Source organism: Anas acuta, chromosome 19, assembly GCF_963932015.1.
Source record: "Anas acuta chromosome 19, bAnaAcu1.1, whole genome shotgun sequence".
Lineage (NCBI taxonomy): Eukaryota > Metazoa > Chordata > Aves > Anseriformes > Anatidae > Anas > Anas acuta.
The window spans coordinates 2,370,072-2,387,031 of record NC_088997.1 but is presented as its reverse complement, the minus strand read 5'-3'; the positions used below and the strand labels follow the sequence as shown (position 1 = coordinate 2,387,031).

At 40.5% G+C, this 16,960-nt stretch overlaps 1 long non-coding RNA gene across 1 annotated transcript; it reads left to right on the top strand.

Annotated features, from left to right (window-relative positions):
* The first annotated feature begins 260 nt into the window (after positions 1-260).
* On the top strand, positions 261-4,457 carry LOC137842018 (uncharacterized). Its single transcript, XR_011088888.1, has 3 exons — positions 261-774; positions 2,568-2,679; positions 3,191-4,457. It is a non-coding gene; the product is annotated as an uncharacterized lncRNA (long non-coding RNA).
* Positions 4,458-16,960: the final 12,503 nt, after the last annotated feature.

The following is a 16,960-nucleotide window of genomic DNA, read 5'->3' as shown; positions in this document are numbered from 1 at the left end:
GTAAAGGATCTGCTGGGTCTCATACAGTAATGTCTCCTTTTGATTTTAACAAAGAGTAGATAAAATAAAGGTTTTGCTTCAAAATGTTCCGGAAAGAATAGAATTATAAGACAATTATGCAAGGATTTCTATCACTTGCACATTTGATAGTAAGTCGAGACACAGCTTTCAATGGCATATGCTGAATTTTTCCTTCAATTGGCACCGTGGCCATGCAGTGGTGCTCAGCACCACGGGGTGGCAGCGCTGCCTGCCCTGTCCAGCCAGCAATTTCTGAAAAAACTCTTCATGTTAGGGTAGAACCTGAAGTAAATGGTGCTTAGTAACTTTGTACCTACTTGCTTAGTGCTTAATTTAATTACTTTTGTATAATTGATCATAGACATTTCAGGTTGAGCAGAGTACCCATTTCCATCAGGCAGAAGCAAAAGGAAACAATTCGTACAAAAGACATACGAGCAAAACGAAAGAAGCAAGTTAAAAAAAAAAAAATACAGTTCATAAGAACAGGCCAAAAAATAACAGGTCTGTACTGTGCTGTGTAGGTGTTTGTTCTTCAGATATTAGTTTGCCTAGGTGGAGAATGAAGCTGCAGCAAAGGAAATTCTTTCCTGTAGCTAAAGGAAGAGAGTCACATGCTGTGGCACAGGCAGTCATAGTTTCCTCTCATTTTGTTTTGTAACCTGTTACGTCTGTAAAATCACAGAATAACTTGGGCTGGAAAAGAGGAGGTCATCTGCTCCCTCCAAATGTTACAAGTAGGCCTTGCTTCAGGTATTGTACCAGCTCCCTGTATTGTGGACGTGGTCAGTACAGAGGGTGATGTTTTCAGTTATCTTTTCCTTTTCTTTATGGGTCTTAGCAAGTGTGTTTGCCGTTATGCACCACTAGCTTAGTAGGTTGCCTTCTTTTCCAAACAGTTTATGAAGGGGAAAAAAACTTGAAACCATCCTGAAGCTCATCTTATTTCTTCAGGTAGTACTAAAAAGTGGAATTTCAGGTAAACAGAGGCTGTGAATGGCTCTTCAGGAGCATGCACTTCATCGTGAATCCCAGTTAACTACTAGGTTAATGCTAATGGCAGAAAGTCCTTGGGAAAAAATGCACAGCATACAAAATGATCTTAATGTGGTAAATTCTACCAGGGAGCTGGCTTGTTTGATGTGCTGCTGCTGGAGGAAGCACTTCTTTCATGTGTCAGATCCATAACAGAGATTTACAAAGAAAAGATGAAGAATAATTGAGAAAATAGCGGTCTTTTTACTCAGTTGAATATTAGATTTCCTCTAGAATCTTGTTTACTATTATTATTTTAATGCATGCCACTGCCTTTCAGATGTGCCTTACTGGTAGGTTTTTAGATGAGGCAAGGCTTCAGATTAGTAACTGGAAAGTCATAGGGAAAAGTCTTGTTTAATCACTGGAGAGATAACAATGCTGAGACAAACTTACAGGAATAAGAGGTCAGAATTCATCCTGGTGTTGTTTGGATATGAATTTGTAGATGGATTTCACTTTAGAAGTGAAATAAAACTTCAGAAGGGTGTGGATGCACACCCTGAAACCATAACTCTAATAGCTCTAATAAGCAGATTATACCTGAACTGTATTTCCATCCTAAACTGTTCTGTTGTTTCCAAAAGGTAGGCTCTGTATTTTCTCAGCTCAATCCCCTGTTCAGTAGTGCAGTTTAATAGCAATGACATTTATTCTTAGACAACAATCCATTTCGGAAGTGAAATGATCTCTTTTGTACATGCAGGTTTTGCTCTTGGAAACGGAGCCTCTGAAACAAGGAGCTTTGAGTACTTGGTGTACAGTCTTGGCGTACTGTTATGTTCCAGCCACTGCTTCCACATCTATGAGCATTTGCTCACGTATTTTCTTGACAATATATAATGTTGAGACATTTCCTCTGAGCAGACACTGGCAGTATGAGACATACTGCAATTAAAATAATGTTTTTTTTTCCAAAAAGGAAGTTAATCTGGTTGAGCTGGCAACTGGACCAAAGTCCGGAGTAATCTGGCCTATCAGGAGTCATATATCATTTGGTGTTTGTTTGTTTTTTGAATGTTTCCAACAATATTGTGGTCATGTTTAGCTGGAAATGAACTATTCTTATTTTATGGCCCTTGAGCTAAATGGATATCTAACCAAGGAGTAATGTGCATCAGTATCACTGAGGATCTTCCTAGGATGGTACCTGAGAAGCTAGCATTTCCGTGGAAATGAAGCAGTCTCTTGCTGTTATTTATCAGGTGCAATTGGAGCATTAAATGATGACGCTTGCTCAATGCACTTGTCCTTACTGCCTAGGAATACATTTCTGGTGCACTCATAACACTTCTTTTTCACAAGTGCAAAAATTCACAGTGATGTTTGAGTCATTTGTGCGTTTTCAATGTTGAAAAACTACTTTGAACCAAAGAATAGCATCTCTAGTTGCTCCTGTTGTGAATTTCTCCTATTAAGGCTTTTAGGTATTGAAAGTGAAAAAATAATCTAGGTACCTAAGATGTTCAGATGTGCTATTTTCAGTAACAAAGCTCTATTCAATTTTGAAGTCTGAATTCACCAAACCCCATCTTGCCGTGGTGAAGTGACCTGTGCTGAAGTTCTGCCCAGATCCCTCTGTGTGTGTCTGACAAGCTAAAAATACGTGGCCTAGACTTGAAGGTAGGCAGACAGCCTTTCTTCAAAGAGCCAAGTCCAAGAGCTGAAGGGCGTTTGGTCTTTCTCCTGGGAGGGAGAGGGAAAGAAGCAGAAGGGGAAGTACCTTCTTATGCAAATACTGTTTCCCTCAAGCTGACAGCCTGACGGGAAGCACGGAGGTACCAACTGCTGCGAATGCCCTGCTGCCAAAAGGAGCTGACCACCGTCACTTTCTCCTAAATCTTAAAAGCCCAAAGTAATTTTTACCTTTATTCAATTGATTTCATCTGTTCTGGACTTGCCAGTTATGGCTGGAGCATATCCTCTTGGTCCCTGCACTCCCTTCGGTTGGCACAGGAGGTTATGTCACTGATTTTCTCTGTATAGACCATTTGTCCATTACCTGCAGGCTGGGGCCATTAAGTGTCCTGAGAAAGCGCATGGACTGCAGGCACAGCTGCCCCCGGCTGGCTGAGCGCCCACAGGATCAGCGTATGTATTAATTTCAGCTTTTGTTATACTTTTTTTCCCTTAGGTCCAGTAAATGGAAGCAAGAAGTTAGTAAAATGCAGTCATCCATGCTTGCTGATTTATCATTTGATGACAATAATCCTGACAGAATCTTGGAAGACCGCGCCTTTTGTTTGGGACCTGCCTCCAGCTTCCTTGTTCATGTGTAAAAGATTTCCTGTTGCTGAAAATTAAAAGCAATGTTTGATAAGGGCTGGTCAGCAAAATCAGCCACAAACTAGAAATAATATTAAGGATACTTTGAGATTTGATTTAAATCTGTATTTTCTGAGCATGCTTGTAGAATCGAGAAGTGCTGCTCTTGCTGACAGTTTATCTCTGCATGAGTCTCAGTAGCTCACAAAGAAATTAAATAAAGCAGATGGGTAAGATAGAGGCACCCAAATACCCTAGTTTTTGCAAGTTAGTTTTGTCTGTCCAAACAGTAGCAGTAGGCTCTGAGGCCTGACAGATCTCTAACAGTTAAATGTTTTTAGATGTATTTGAAGCTGGCACCCTGCTGCACCTTTTCGGTCTAATTAACATTGCGTAAACTTCCATGGAAGTTATTACTTACTTCATGGCCAATATTTATGGTCAAACAAGTGGCATTCACATGGTTTGAAGAAGCAGCGTGTGTTTTTTTGCCAGTAATAGCACCGTGCATGGCACAACAGCAGTCCTTGAGAACTCTCTGATTCTGATATTCTTCCTAGTCTGTGGGTGCAAGCATCGCCGCAGTGGTTCCAGGTCTTTGTGTCTGTTACCAGTATAAAATCATAAAAACAGAGCTGAGAGAATGTACCTTTACCTGGCTTTCTGAACCTTGCATTCTAACTTCTCACACTTCATTTAAAAGTCAGGACTACAGAGCAAACTGATGTGCTAAGATGGGTCACATACTGCTTTTGCTTGTCAGAGCTCAGGTAGTTCCAGCCCCAGCAATAAATAAATAAATAGAGCAGCAGATGCTTCGCAGCCTTTGTTAAATGTTTGATCCCTGAATATATAGGACTTCTTGTACTCGGTAAGCAATGCCATTTATCTTGGTATTGTTGAAATTATTTTTCAGCATCAGATTTTTATTGGGTGCAAAGTACAAAAGAGATGGCTTATAGAGCTTTCATGTAAGATGACGATGCTTTCTGGTTTGTAGAAACAGTAAAGCCAAACTGCTCTGCGTATTGCCACTTTGAACGTTTTCAGTGAGTGTAGACTTAATGCAAATGAAATAACTGTGTTTTATTGTTTTTCATAGAACTATTGAATCATAAATGTTTCACGTTGGCCAGAACCTCGACAGGACATCTAATTGAGCCTTCTGCTCAAAGCTGCATCAGCAATGAGCTGAGGCATAGCCTAGTACTGCCAGAAACGGTTGATTTTAAAAGTATTAATAAAAAGTTAAATGAAGATGTTCTTGTCTGAAGTACTTTCTTTTTACTTTGGTTTGTCAGTGTTCTGTCACAGCCAGGTCAGACTTTCTGATCTTGTCTGCTAGTCCAAGCTCCCTTCTAACTTATTATTCTGTGCCTTTTTAGTTCTTCCAAGTATCCTGTGACTTTTGTTGTATTTACGACATCCAGCTGAGGGCAGGTTGGTCAAACTAAGGTAGAAGAAATGAACTAAACTGGCAAATAAATTGGAAAGGTGGTGGGTTATGTGCTGGCTATATTTGAATCGTAGAAATAGTTTGAAACAACAGGCTTGACTTAGTCTTACTGGGCAACATCAGAGAGAAGCTCGGCCAGGTAATTTTACTTGTTTAAAATTTGCTGATATTTGTTATAGGAAGCCCAGTATTCATTTAGGCCCTCCATGTTTTGCATACAGTGGCTGAGATGGTTTGCAGATTAAAAATTATCTCTTCATTTAGTGCGGCATTTTGATGGAGAAAATATTTACACATTATAAATAAACCTTGGCCTCCCAATGAGAAGCTGCAGGAAAAGTAGAGAGTTCATGTTGATAACTGGATAACAACAAAGGAAAACTGCTGCTTCAGAGCCAGAAATAGGATCCAGCACCACCAGTGCCTAATTAAGAAAGTCTTACAAATTATGTTTGTGTTACAATGTTTGGAGCACTGAGACAATGCAAGGAACAATGTGATTACAGAAGTCGGGCCCTTATATTGTTAGATCCCTCCTCCAAAGTGCTCGACTGACAGTCTGACAATTGCCCCCGCGTGCTGCTCGTGGTGCCAGTGCCACACAGAAGTGTACTATGAGGAGAAAAAAGCCTGCAGAATTTGGTCATAAAGTCTTGCCCGAGTTAGGAGGATGAGTTCAGCAGCGGGCAGTGGATGAACACATCCAGATGTCTCCAGTACGGTGTCCGCTTCCCCCAAACCCCCTCCACTTGGAGACATAGAAGGAACTAATTGCAAAGATGGAGCCAGCCTCTGAAGTGGTGCGAGGCAGGAGCACGCAGACCGGTTTCAGTAAGAGTGGTGCTGAGCTGATAGGAAAGGAGAAGCTCACTCCCCAGGAGGCAGCGCAGCCGTGGGGCAGGCTGTGAGTCCCCAGCCCTGGAGGTTTCAGCACCCACCTGGGTCAAACCCTCAGCAGCCCGGTCTGACCGCACACCGAGCCTGCTCTGAGCACGGTGCTGGGCCGGAGACCTCCGAGAACCCTTCCAGACTGAATTTTCATATGATTTGAATGCATTTCCAAATTGACAAGGGTAGAACTGGCCGGAGTTTTAAGCTCTGATGTTGAGCTGTTTATGGCACAATCTAAACCAATCCTTCATCTGAATTCTGGGTGTTTTATTTTGCGTTTATATCCACCAGCAAGCAGAACAGAAAGTTAGGTGAATTTTTGTTAGATTACATTTTCCTTTTGATATGTAATAAAACTACTTTGGCTACTTTTTAAGCAAAAATAGTCGCGTTACGTGAGTGTGCCTGTCCAAGGGACAGGAAAGGATTCCACACAGGAAGGCCCGAGTGATGCATATCGACTGTTAGTACATGCTTGTGTTTACAGCCTTGCTCATGAGCAAGTTAATTGGAAATGTTTGCTTGCCGTGTGGTCTTTCCTTTTTATCTTCGGTTTTGATTATGAAAATGTTCCTGTTTAGAAGACGTACACAAGGGAATAAACCGTTGGGCCCACAGCCTCTTTGAGCCTAGGCAGCCCCAGTGCTTGTAACAAAGAGAACTGCAGTGGAAGCTTTTTGATAAAATGTTGGCAGCATATCAGAGGACCAATTTGACCATGAGATGTGAACAAAGATGCCACGCTGGGTCCTTAAACTTCTTACCTTTCCCCCTAGTTACATATTTTTAAATGACTGAGTGAACTATAAGCTATTGTGCTATTACCTTTAGGGTATGTGATATTTTCTAGTGGCTCAGTTAACCAAGTCATTAAATTCTGCTTTTAGCATAATCCAGAGTTTTGACTGCTCAGTGAGCCACGAGGCAAACAAGCAGCAGTTTAAAGTGGTAAGAATTAATAGTGGCCTGAAGAATCACTGGCTTTTAGCACAGAATCTGTAGGAACAAGAAGCTTGACTTGTTTCACCTATTTTCATTTAACTGGGGAAAAAACATGAGCTGTATTTTAAAGTAGCCTCTTTCATGTGAATGACAGGCAGGCCAATATAGCAAAAGGCTGAGTGTGAAGAGGGGTAGAGTTTAAATAAATAAAAAATATCAGGAATTGATTAAAGGAGGGTAAGGGATAGAATGCAGATGTGAATGTCCCCTCCTAACATTTCACTCATGGCTGGGCTTGGTCTCGCTTCCTTTAACAGCTGGGTTTTGATGTTTCAGGGTAGAAAGCAGACACCTCCTTTACCTCAGCTTTTGTGTTCGAGGCAGCACTGACCCTTTGTCTAACAAGTGCTTGGGCAGGTTATAAATCTGTAACTTTGCACTTCACCTTTTGTATCTTGCTTAATGACCTTTTAAAAATAAATGCAGAATAGCTGAAGGAAACAGTATCAGGAATGGAAAAGCTGACACGTATGCAACCTGAGCTCTGATTTTTTCAGATCGCTCCAGTCTGTTGAACAAAACTTCTTTTTCTTTGCTTTGTGTTTTTTTTAAAAAAAAAAAAAAAAAAAAAAAAAAAGGAAAAAGGAGGAAAAAATGGGTCAGGGGAGTGTTTTCTTAGCTGGATCCGTCTTATAATTCAGCTGTAAACTGCTGCAGAGTTACTAGCCTACTGAGAGAGGCCTACAGTCACTTAAACGTGAAAAAAGGTTCTTTGCACAAATACCTGCAATTTTGTTTTCAGGTGTTTGTGGAAAGCTGGTTGTTTCAAGGGATGCTTGCAAGAGCCACTGGGATTCGCTTTGTTCATTTTTTATTGCATAAAAAGAATAACTTTGGATTCTGATCAGGCTCTTTTGCTGTTTCCCACAATATTAAATTTAATGTATATAGCCTTGATATGAAAAAATGTATGGTATCTTTTACCTGATTCCATGAAATATATATTATTCCAGAGGAATGTCTTACTACAAAACGTTAAAGTTCTCCATCTCAATGAAAGAAAAAAGTAAGTTTCCCACCATTTCAAACCAGTACAGTATTTTTGTGATGGCTATAAAAGGTATTTCGGGTTTGTGTATACAATAGTAAAGCACTGGCATTATTTTCTATTGTTTATGTATTTTGCTTAAAACAAAAGATTACTCCAAAGGAAGGTATTTGAGGAAGAATACTTGCAGAGAGAAGCCAGCTTTATTTTGGTTGGCCGTTCTGGTTTATCAGCTAAAAAAAACACTGTACAATTTACAGAGGGCTTCAAACTGCTTACAGGTCCCTTTGCCACAAACACTTTTAATGTAGAAAATCCATGCTAATGGACTGAATATGCTGATAACTACTTGAAATAGATATGATTTTTTTTCAAGTAATTTTACTACTTAAATCCCCCAGATAACTGGGATACCAAAAGCAAAACACGAGTGTGTTACGGGCAGGTCACAGGCACTATTTGTAGTTTCTCCACATCCACAGTCGCACACCCTGGCTCAGGATGAATAGATCCAGGTTGAACCAGTTGTCGAGTGTCCTCGCAGCCTCTTTTTCTGCTGTGGTTTTTAAATGGTTGCTGCTGTCTATTCTTGGAGTTTAAAAGCGAGCCTTGTTTTGTGTGCATGTTTCCTCAAAGGCACAGCACTCTGAAAATATATAAGGTCACTCTGAAAAATATCTTAGGTACTCCAGCTTGTCACAGCACGTGATGCAAGTGCCAGCAGGGTGACTGTAAAGCTCTGCTCTCTGCTTTGAGGGAGCTCGTAACCTTCATGTGCTACGTGCTCGTGCTAACTTCTGGGTGCGACGCTGAACCCTATATGAGACTTTTTTTTTTTCTTCTGTTAGGGCCATGACTGAAGCTTTATTTCAGAATATTAGTATTTCAGTGCAGCCTTTGCATTTACCTGCTGGAGATACCTTTATGTGGCAGGTTATTCCCCAGCTGGGCGCTTCAGTCTGTCAGATCTGGACTTTTGCACTTTGCATAGATGATCCTGCCTGGGTTACAGATTCACACAGTAAATCACCCTGATCTAATGTGCAAAGAACATCCCACTTGAACAAACAGTGTTCCACATTGATTGGGTTTAAAGTGGTATCGATGCCTTGAGCCCGAATGTCTGACTTTCTAGCAAGGGGTGGTCTGAGAGGAAGTGGCACTAACCTGGGTGATTTACAAAGCTGTCTATGAAATTTCTTGATTTTCTGCTAGCATCTGATGTAGGTGTGAGGAACTCAGCTTCAGGAACCCAGCACACATCACTGTGCTAGTGAAAAATGCAAACTGCCATCACAATAACAAGTCTCACTCCTGGCCTTCTTCCATGACAAAGATTAAAACTTAAATATGAACTTAAAATAATTTGTAATGGAAATTGTTGCAGATCAATTTTAAAAGTTGCCTTTATGGTAGTTTTTGTGGAGGCCAATTTCTTCCAGGCTGGCTTGCTATTTGCCTTCATCTTTTTGAGCAAAAATGTTCTCCTCCTTTTGGAAATTCACAGCTGAGCGAATCTTAACTCTTCTTAACATGAATAAAGGGTTCCTACTGACATGGTACACTACTGCTAAATTTTGCCATATAATTAATTTGTTTAAAAAAATGCAAATTCGTTTACTGATTTTGCTTTACAGACTATTTTTAATCCTTACAGCAAACTTCAGACTAACGTTTCGAAAAGTTCACTGAATTAAAAGCCTATTTTACTATTGTGGGATGCTGCTAGGATCCCGATTTACAATTTACAATTTGCATCTTTGCATGCGTTTAGGAGTCAAGGATTGGGTTACACAGCTGGTTTACTCACACTAAAGGCTGGTAATGCTGCATGGTGCTGGATGCCATCTGTAATCCTGGGATGTTTTACACAGGTTGGGGGAGCAAGGGGTAGGCAGAAAGGAAACTACTGCTCTTCCAGTTAAAGTTAGAAATCATGTTACCTATAGCATAATACCTTAGTATACCTATAGTATAATACTCTTAGAAGTCATCAGTTACAACCAAATTCCTCTTAATAAGAATAAATAGTGATGTAGATCTAGAACATGCTGCCAGGAGCTTCTTTCAGTACTTGCTGAGCACAAATTGTAACTGAGGAGTGTTAAAAGCAGTGGTACAAGAGCACTGCTTTTTCTTAAATTCCCTTTAAATGAAGTTTGAAGACAAGCAGAGAAAGAAAACAAGCAAGCAACCTAGCATCAGGATCGGGTGCAGATAAGCAGGCTGTCGCTAGATAAGCTTTTAGGGAGTGTGCAATGCAGAGAGCGTGCTACGATGTTGTACTGAAAATGATCTATTTGCCATGGAGTATCCTGGGATAATTGAATGCACTGTAATGAGGGCACAGGATGTGTTAATCATTCCATTTCAGCTTTCTTGGCAGGAACTTGGCAGTTGCTTACAGCAAAGCAGGCATGGATATTTAAGTTTTTATTACCATTGCCCATGCGACCGGCAGGTTTTATTATTGTACTGTTCTTCCTGATTTTCTGAATGGAGAAGCAAATTACTCTGCCACTTTCATATGCCCTGCTGGGAGCAACTTTTGCAAAATAACTTTTGTAACAGAAACTTTATCTCTCTCTCAACTTCTACCTCAGTCTTCTTTCTTTACTATTTTTTTTTCTCAGCCTCTATTTAATCTGGTTAACCAGAAAGTTGAAACCTCTAGTAAGGTCTATCTTCTGGAGAAGTTGTGACTGACTTAGCCATATATATCTTAGTCAAAGGGAGAAAATGAGCTATTGGAAGACTTAATTCCACCTCATGCAGCTTAGTGTTTGTGCTCTTTTTCCCTTGTAAATAGATTTATCTGTCAGAGTTGTTTCTGTGTCTGCTTCTGTTGCACAGCCCTTTTACAAACCTCTGTGTGCATTGCCTCATGTTACTGAAACAAGCCACTAGGTTTCACCAAACTGACATCTCTATCTAACAGCCGGATCTGCTACTAAGGTCATTCGGTACTTGCTGAGAAACACTCAGGCATGCTTTTTTTTTTTTTTTAAATAGGCTTTATATGAGGCATTTGTAAATCATTATCTGTTATCCTACAAGCTCTTATCTGTCACAATCTTGAAATATTTCTGTGGTTGCAACAGAAATTGCACAGACTTTCTAAATGTATTCCCATGTGACCGGAATGTATGCTGTTTATGAGCTTTAATAGCTGTTTTTAAAAATAAATCAGTATCAGTATACATTTTATCACATGTGCATTCATATCTGTAGGATCAGAAACCCTAGCATCCCATTTATGCTCTGGCACTGCAATAATAACAATCAGGACAATAGAAACCCATTTCATTTTTTTTCTTTTATGTGAGTGACACCGGAGTCCTTTTTGCATGGCTAGATAAGACACCGTGTTCTCTGCTGCTCCAACTTCTGTAAAGCTAGGGAAGTAAAAGGAACTTTGGCAAGTTTTCTGCTTACAACCTCCTTTATAGTCTTCATCTGACTGTCATAACATCCAGTTCCCCAAAATGTTTTAGTTATATCAATGATTCGGGGCACTGCAGTTCTCTGAGGACATGAGATTTAGTAGTGAATCCTCCCTTTTGCTTAGTTGTGTTTGAAATAAAGTGCTGCACCGAAACCTTAGCAGCTGTCAGTTGCAGAGAGTTTCAGCTGAACAGGATGGAGGAAAATGTCAGCATCTTGGTGGTTGAATTCATGCCTTCATCCTCCCTTTTTAAGCAACAGTTTTCCTTCAACTTAGGTAGGTTACTGTTTTTCTCTTAGGATTATTCCTAGGTTCAACAGGGACTGTTGGATTGTGCCTACTGCATGTAAGAAAGCATTTCATGTAATGTGCAACAAACTCAGATGATTGTAGGTTTTCAAAGATACAGCTTTCTTGATAGGAAAAAAACAACAACAACACTATGATTTATAAAAGCCTTAATCTCAACATCAACATCATCAGCAAAATGTCTTTCTCTCACATAAATTCCTCATAACCACACATAGCTATAAACTAATCAAGGTATTTCTCCTACGTGCTGGGAACAGTGAGCAGCCTCAGTAACCTGGAAAGTGAATGGGTGTTGTCATGAAGGTAATTTCAGTAGATGCAAAGTAATATTTTTTTTTGAGGTTTCCTTCACATAATAAAAAAGAAAAGGCGTGGAGAAATCCTAAGTACATGGAAGTAGATTAAAAGGAAGCAAATACCACAGGTATTAAAATAGTGTTAGCTGTTTGTTATTTTTATATCAGATTTGTTTGAGTACTAAAGGTCTAAATCACTTCAGAAGACTTTAAGAGGTAAAAGATAAGAAAATAATCTGAATTTATCGCAATCTCTAAAAATCTTATATCCTTTACATTATAACTTTAAATGCAAATTGCATTCAACTGCAAGAAGGGAAATAATGTCCTGAAGGCATTTCAATTAATAGCTGTAGTTAATTACACTCATAATTTTACTTGTACGACTAATTATAATCAGGTTTTATGGATATAAGTGGATTTATTTCTGATATTAAAAGCCTCAAACCAGGGGGTTATTTTTAGGAAATTTAAACTTTATATTGAAAACTGCGTTTTCCCATCCTCAGTGGTTGGCTTGGATGAATTATATCTGTGTTCAGAAAACGTGTGGAGGGCAACAACAGGCAAACCACCCCGGCTTTAACCCACCTTGCCAAGGTCACCATGCCCGCGGCTCGTGCTGCCCTCTTACTCCTGGTGACTTTTCACTGCTCCAGACTTTTTTTGATTGCTTTTTAACCTGCAAATGTTTCAGGTTCAAAAACCCCAACGAGCATCTCTAACAGAGAGGCAGTGTCTCTCACAGCTCCATTTAGTTTTGGAGTTTGGAAGAAGAGGACCCTTGGCAGCACGGTTTGCTTTGGGGCTCTGGTAAGTTTTCTGTAACGCAGCAGCCCTCGTGCTAAGCAGTTTGAAAACGGGTGCAAGTAAGAGGCAGCCCATGGTGGTGGGCACTGGCATGTGTGTCTTTGAGGTGTTGGCCTCCTCCAGCAACACAGTGCTAAAAGCACACTGTCCCCTCCCTTTACGGGAGCCATCACCTGCCTCCCAGCCTGAGCCAATGTTTGCTATTCCAGGGGGAATTTTTGATGTTTGATGTTTGCTGCCATGTTTTTGTCACCCGAAGCCGTGGGGTTACAATACCTGAAACGAGATGGAGAAGCCGTGGTGGTTTTGTTGTCTGAGGTAAGCCGCAGCTGAGGCCTGCAGTGAGGGGTTGGCGTGGATGCAGCCAGGGACTCCCCTCAGCCTGCCTGGAGGGGACCCTCAGAAAATGGCCGCTGGCTGCACTTGAGGCCTGCTGGTGCCACCCCCTGCACAGCCATTCTGAGAGGATATTTCCTTTATTTTTCTCTCCCCCCCTTTTTTTTTCCCCTTTCACTTCATTTTGTAAGTGGCAGGGCTGCCCTACCTGGCTTTTGATCCCAGCTTTGGCGGCAGTGGGTACTGCTGCACACCTGCCCGCCACACCACCATGCTCACCTCACGCCGGGCACAGCCGCAGCCCGACCGTGCCACCGCTTCCCACAGCCTGTGACTGGCAAAACGGTGAGTCATTCTTGTCAGCAAAGGAGATTACAGATGGGGAAATAATACTGACAAAAACAAGGTTCAAAAAGACACGTCAGGCTGAGCACTGCCTCGGGGACTGAGTGTCCCATTCCCAGATGGACATCCTGGTGCCTTTGGCTGCTTCCTCACAGCACACCTTTTCGTGTTGAAACAGCCACAGTGACTCTCACCTCTTTTGTAAGACACTGTAAGCAGCAAGCAGCAAATGCAGCATAAGAGTGAGGCAGTTTTCAGATCCTTTTGAGGCATGTTTCCATGTGTGGTGCTTCTATCCTCAGGGTCTTGGTCAGTCCCACTATGTTGGTGGGGTGCAGCCCCTCAGACTGGGTGACATGGTGGGATTCTACAGCTCTCAAGTTCATCATGGATTTCTTTAGTGCATCTTGACTAGAAACTTCTTGGCTTTTACACAAATACACGTACACACACGTGCACAAACAAATAATTTGCTCCTACGTGAAGCTTTTCTCACGGCTGCCTTTGGCTTGATGGGGCTATTGTGGCATTTGTTTCACAGTAACTAAATTTTCTATAAATCCCATGTCATTTGTAGTTTTTAGTGGAAGAAAATCACCAAGTACACTTTTAACTCAGTTCAGTAGAGCCTTATGTCTTCAGGTGTCACCCTTTTCGGCATGGAGTGCAGTGTACAGTGGCAGAAAATGGGCCTCCTCATTTCTGGATCAGAGGTGATTTATATTACCCCTCATACTAATGCATTTATTAAAATTTAGAATCAGTCTGTGAAGTTAGTTAAGCTTTTTTTTTTTTGGGGGGGGGGGGGGGGGGGGGTTCAGATGGAGGAATATTTTATATGGCATTCATTTAAATGAAAAGCTGCTAGCTGTGCAGGCAAATGCTGTCATCTTTCCTGTGAAGTCCACGTCTAGATGGATGAGGGAGGAAAGAATAAAGCAAAAAGCCTGGAAAATTAATTCTGTACAGAATTAAAGTTCATTTTGAGCTTTTGTTTTGTCAGCAGGGAGGTAACCATTGAAGCTGGCAAGTTTGTTAAAATTTGTTGTGGATCATGTAAATAAGGTTCTTATGAACAATGGGTAGGTTTCCTTGTCTCTTTATACTTCCTGAGAAAATACCTTGCTGAAAATGTACAGTATTAGGATTTTTTTATTTTCATTTTTAGCAGCCTCCCTCTCTCCACCGATTGTCATGGAGTTGTGAAGCTGGACCTGTTTTCACGTGGCAGATCTGTTTCTCCATCTCTCAGACCTCCAAAGGCAGACTGAAGAAGGCAGACCTCCTCCAGATCAAAGTCTGATCAAAACTGGAGAAGGACTGCTTTGGACTTTTAGAAATGGAGAAGACCTGCTGAAGTCTGGTGAGTTCCTAACTGTTGTTCAAGCTTATGGTTAAACAGATTCTATCGTGACAGCCATTACACGCAAACCATGAGCCGTAATGCTGCTGCCTCCAAGGGACAGAGCTCTCATAAGCAAATCTACTTCCAGTCTTGTAATCTCCCAGAATGTTTTATGAGAGGACTTTTCACTGTTGAACATGCTAAATTCATTTCTCCAGTGCTCTGAAATGCAAATGGTAGTCTAAACTGACAAAGCCTCTGCTTGTCTGTTTTCTTTTAAACCTAAAATACACTACTCTAGCAAATTTTAGTTTTCAGTATTGTTTCATTTTCTATTATACCCCAGTTTTTAGTCACGTAAGCTAAGTGGTCTTCAACTCTGGTCCCAATATGTGTAAAATGTGTTAGCATAGTTTTGTGTTAACGTCTCTCTAAGTGGAAAAATACTATTCTGTATGGGTCTTGCTAAATACCTGTATTCATCCCCCAGTCCTTTCCTGTAATATCACAACTTGGCTATTAGTTCTTCGGGAGTAGAACTATTTTCTTTGCAATGGAAGATAGTTCATGGCAAATTCAGTGCTGATACAGTTCTTGAAAATCTGTGCCTGAGGTTACCTGAATAACAAACTGCTTTTGCATAACTACCTTCACAAAAGAAAACCAAATGTCCCTCTTGTCTTTTACTGCTTTTAATTGAACAGCTTTTGCTGTCAATTTGTATTGATTTACTTCATTAATTCTTGCCCTGTAATTGTCATATTCAGAACCAGAACAGCATGTGTCTATCTGGTTGCAAAGAGCAGCCTCTGACAAAGAACAAATTGAACTAGATCATTGACACAGTTGCAGATTGTAGCTCCCGTGGGCCACTGCTGTTTGTGCTGCATGCATTTTACCAATTTCCAGTTTGAACACAGATGATGTTCACAGATCGGCTTGAACTTGTGAAGCCTTGTGAGGTTTAGAAGCTTTAAAAAGCTTCTGTCATCGTGAACTACTGTAACAGCTGAGATAAACAGATGTACATGAGTGTCTGAAAAGTCTAGGTATATGGACCTGGAGCTGTTGTCGGGGAACCCTCAGTTAGAGGGGATTAATAATCTATATTGCACAAATGGAAATGAATGGGACCCCCATGCTTTAATCCTTATGAAACAAAAATATCATATACTACAGCTATGTGGATCACGCTAAAAACATGAGAAAAACAAAAATCTTTTGTCCAGAAGAGAAGAGGACGTTGCCGAGTATGTGGTCAGTAAAGATATGCGGAATCTGCATAGATAGACTGGGAGCTTAAACAAACTTTTTTTTTTCTTTTTCTTTTTTTTTTTTTTTTTGGTAAAAGTGATTTTGAGAGAGCAATTTTAATGCTCCATCTGCAAGGAACTTTTACAAATATCTAGAGTTTTTTTTTCTTTTGATGTTGTTTGATTGTCTTTTTTTAAGATTTGGATTTGCTTTTTGGAAGAAATTGCAGCTAGACAATATAAAAACAAGCAACAACAACAAAAACCTGCATTTCCCTTTTCTTCATTGTCAAAGAATTCAGATGCACTCAGTAAAAATGGTTGTCGATTTAGATTTTATTCATGCTGGGGTTTATGCAGAAGTGTACTTACAGGGAACTAACCTTTTCAGCAGGTTTTTTTCTTCATTTCTTCCTCTTAGTCATCTTTTATTATGTTTCATAGCAAATAAGATCCTCCCTTGTAGTAAGTAAGTGGTGTAAAGTAACTGCTCCTCAGTATCCGCATCATAAACTGAGGCTCAAAATAGTGGGAATTTGCTCTGTGAATTACTGGCAATAAATGGCAATTGACCCAGGTGCTCTTTAGTTTTTGCGATCAACCTTAAGGGAGCTGCCTGTGAAATGAGAATTATTTATTGAACTTAGGAAATAATCTGAATGAAGAGGGATGATGGGCTCTTACTCAGTACTCCTAGCAGATACAGGGGGCTTGTTTAATGCAAAAGGTATTCTCAGTGGCGGCGGCCTGAGCAGTATTCACATTTCTGGCTTTTAAAATGGGAGATCCCAGTTCTATGGGACTTAATGTACGTGATCATGGTGTATATGATGTTGCTCTAAAACCTTGAAAGAGCAATAAAATGTGAGCCTTTCAGAATATGTCTTTTTATTACATCTTGGAAAACAACCTCAAAACAAAACATCTTCCCTCTTAATTTCTTGGCACATTCTGTACTTGCAGGATGTTGAAGAATGTAATGAAAATAGAGATGCTCAACAGAGCGAGATAAGTAGGTAAGTTGTACAGAGGTGAAGTTATACTGGGTAAATCCATGGTACTGTTTCCTGAAAGAAACTTGATTGACCTCTACCTAATGGGCTGGAAGTGTGCACCAGGTCTGGTTATCAAGGTGCTCTACTCAAAGCAATTTTGTCAGG